The sequence below is a fragment of the Marmota monax genome, unplaced genomic scaffold (assembly GCF_021218885.2).
Source record: "Marmota monax isolate L192 unplaced genomic scaffold, Marmota_monax_Labrador192_F-V1.1 WCK01_AAM20220418_F8-fsc00186, whole genome shotgun sequence".
In the NCBI taxonomy this organism is placed as follows: Eukaryota; Metazoa; Chordata; class Mammalia; order Rodentia; family Sciuridae; genus Marmota; species Marmota monax.
Window position 1 is genome coordinate 816,382 of NW_026694725.1, and position 3,958 is coordinate 820,339.

Genomic DNA, 3,958 nt, shown 5'->3' on the forward strand with positions numbered 1-3,958 from the left:
GCCTTCATCATTTCCTTGGAGTTGTGATAAAGCATGAAGAAGTTCATCTATGTAGAAAACAACACCGAGCCTTTCCTTAACAGAAGATGGTTCTCAACTAAAGGTTTTCTTATCATTTAATGCAAAGAAATTGGATTTATTCTTGGACTCGTTTTTATACCTCCAGAATCATCTAATTACATAAGGCTATAGAACCAAATCTGGAAAAAAAAATGTCTTGAGGTTCAGCTCACATCTATAGATTATTCACAGTGCCTTAGAGACTGCCTAGGAGTGCTTGACAAGTGCTTGATAATGCCCTTTGAGAATCTATTCCAGGATGAGTGTGTGTGCATGTGTGTGCATGTGTGTGTGCATGCATGTGCACATATCGGCTCATGTATGTATATAAAGGGAGGGAACCCAAGTGGGAATCATCTTCTCTGAAGTCCTCTGAGGTGATGAACATGCTAAGTGGCCACAGGACAGGCACTGGGACTCCCAACATTCAGTCTTAACTGCCCCTCAGGTTCACATAAAAGGAAGAAATTTCAGAGCCAAGGAGGCAAGCTTGATGCAAAGAAAAAGTAAATCCAGATTGAAACTGGAAGGACAGAGCAGTTAATACTTGTTGGAAACTTACTATGTCTCACATACTGTGATAAGCACTTCATAAGTATTTTCTTCTGTCAATCCAAATGACACATGTGCATACACTCATTCACAACCCTTAGAGTTTGCTGTAATTATCTCCATTTCATAGATAAGGAAAACAGAACTCAAAGACATGAGATAATTTGCTCCAACTAGAAAAATTGAAACCCAGATTTTATTGATTCTGAAGCCTGAACTTTTCCCACAAAATCAATGATTTTCAAACAATCTTTTCTGCAACTAATACTTGAGTCACCTATGAATTTGTAGAAAGACATCACTGTAGTAGCACAGGAATAACAGAGCTTCCTAGGCCCATATAAGAAAGTGACAAAAAATAAAGTACAGTATCTATCTTTATTGCACATGGCATGCTCTGATCTAGGAGACTGAAAATTTGGAACCTGAGTTTTAGTCTTGTTTCTCCAGTCCTTTATTTCTGAGGATAATAAATTTTGACTTTTCTATTCCTCAAAGGATATATCAGTCTCCTTGAGAAAATACAAACAAAGGTATTTTGTGAGTAAATATATGCTGAATGAATGAATTACCATAAGCCATTCATTCTAGACCCATTAATTAATGTTACCTCATTCATCAGTTGCATTGTTCAATTTACTTTAGAGGACCAGCTGTCATCAACTCCAGAGAGCTTATGCAAGGTTGAGATAATTAGTCCGCACACTCTCAAGGGGAGTGGAGACACAGTCCTGCTCCCTTGAAGAATTATACTGTAAGAAACTAGGAACCAGAATCTAAATGAGTTATTGACTGAAAATGAAATGAGTGAATTGATCCATATTTAGATGTTGGAACTGCAGCAATCTAGAAGAGAATATGTTTTGCAAAAAGTGCATGAAATTTTCCCTTTACCAGGTTCAAGATGATTAAGCCTAGACAATCTTCTCTCTGAACTCTTATCAAGGTGAAATTCTGTAGCAGGCTGTCAATGCTTCAAGCACAAGAACCTCAAAATACAGAGAACACTTGTGGTGTATTCTAAGGAAGAATACCCTTCCCCTTAATAATCTCTTCTCATTGGCCTCTGACAATACTGGATATGCCACCATTCATTTCTTGGAGCTCATTTTTTTTCTGGAATAGGGGCAATTGGCATGGCAAAAACTGAGATGGGGCAGTTCTGATAAGACTAATAGAAATTAGCACACCTGTAATCCCAGACAGGAGGATCACAGGTTTGAGACCAGCCTTAGCAACTTAGCAAGACCCTCAACAACTTGGCAAGACCATGTCTCAAAATTAAAACTTTTTTAAAAAGGGCTGTTGGATGTAGCTCAATGGTAATGTATCCCTGGGTTTAATAATCCTCAGTACATAAAAAAAAAAAATCCAGAGCACAGGACCCATTTGAAAGCACATGTGAGCCACCCTGTAATACCCTGTTGGACAGATAAAGAGACTGGCAGTCTATTGAGTCCAGTGGACCATCAAGGAAAGGGTATAGACTGAAGAATTATGGGTGTTCATCTGTATGCATGTGTGTGTGCCCACATGTGCATGCACACATGTGTGAGTGCAGGGAAGTGCGTAGCCAGGCTGCTCAACCAAACTTGTAGGAAGGCAGTTATTTTTTCTATTTTCCCTTTTGTCCGCTCCATGTCATACTTCCTATTCCTTCAACTGTATGTAGAATCTCTTCAAAGTATATTAGATTTCAGAATCACTGGCCAAGTTAGCAAACCAGCCTCCAAAAACAGGTGGCCACAAATGTTATTGAACAGCCAGGTCCAGAACAGAATTGGAAGATAAGAGGTTTTCTTTCCATCTGGGTCTGCCCATAGTGGATGTCTGGCCTTGATCCGTTGGCCGTTCCTCATTCAATGTTTGACTCTGTACATTCCCTGGGATCATCTCAATTCACTGCTTGCTTGCCCACTAGAGAACCAAGAGCACATACTCTTTAGCCACAGGCAACCAAGAATGTGTATAAAGCAAGTGAAACTCTGTGAGAGTGTAAGTGTGTGTGTGCGCACATGTGTGTGTGAAGGTAGCTTAGATAACACAAATGCATTTCTCAGTTCTGGAAGTCCAAGATCAAGGTGTCAGCAGGTTTGGTTTCCTTTGAGGTCTCTCCCCTATAGTTTCATTAATGCCCTAGACTCCAGGGGCACACCCAGGGTATGAGTGGGAAAGACAAGATTAATTTCATTCTTTTGTTCATACAAGTAGACTAACATTTGAGCATCAGATACTAAGTTAGATAGTTAAACTAAAAAAAAAAAAAAAAAAAAAAAAAGCACCGTGTACTTGGAAAAAAAAGGCCAACATGTACATAAATTATAAGAGCTCACAAGACTGCAAATGAATCTGGCATAAGGATCTAGGTAAGGGGCATTACAATAGGTAGGATGAGATGGGAATGTTAATCCCAGAAGACAGTACGGAAATGTTGTAATTTGAGGAGGAAGAGAGGGAAAAGGTCACTCTGGGCATAATTTGGCTCCAACATCAATTTTCCCTCTAGTAGAAGTTGGCTAAGGAAAAAGCAGAGCCCTCGCTCTTCCCCTATAAATGGGCTGGGATCTTTCCCCAAAGCACTATTATGCATTCAAACATTCTCTTACTATATTTATGTGGGAAAGAAAGAAAATAATTCACAGCCTCCCCGGTTCTTTTTCTTGCTGTTCTCCATTTGTCTTTGTCGCTGGCATGTTATTTCACTAGAGAGGAATGTCCTATTTTTAAGGGGTGGAAGGCAGTATGTGGGGTGGAGGTTATGCTAATAAATTTTGACAAGGAAAAAAAGGAGAGCTTCTCTTACTTCCTTGTGAGAAAGGAAAGCCAAACCAAGAATCTTGAAACTCACTGTCATTACAAAGTGATGGAGGGAAGAACCATCTTCAGAGGGCAGCTGAGCACATGCCCAGAAGACAGGAGCACATGGCAGTGCTGGTGTCCCCTACCATTTCATTAATGCTCTACACTCCAGGCAATTCAACAGACGTCCTCTGTGGTTGTGTATCTCCATTCCCCCAGAATGTGGTGCCTATGTTCGGCTCGCCCTGGGTGATGCCAATCTCAGATTGCCTGTGTCATTTGTTACAAATTCACTGATGATCTTCTACATTTCAAGAGGCTCTAAGTACTAAGAAGTTAAAGAACTCGAAGATGAATGAGAAGCTTTTGCCTGTTGCAAGTGTATTAGTTTACTAGGGCTACCATAACAAAATATCACAGACTGGGCTAAATTCCACAGCAAAATTTATTTCTTCCAGTTCTGGAGGCTAGAAGTCCAAATGGAGGGTATCAGCAGGTTTGGTTTCTTCTGAAGCCTCTCTCTCTCCTTGGCTTGCAGCTGGCCCTC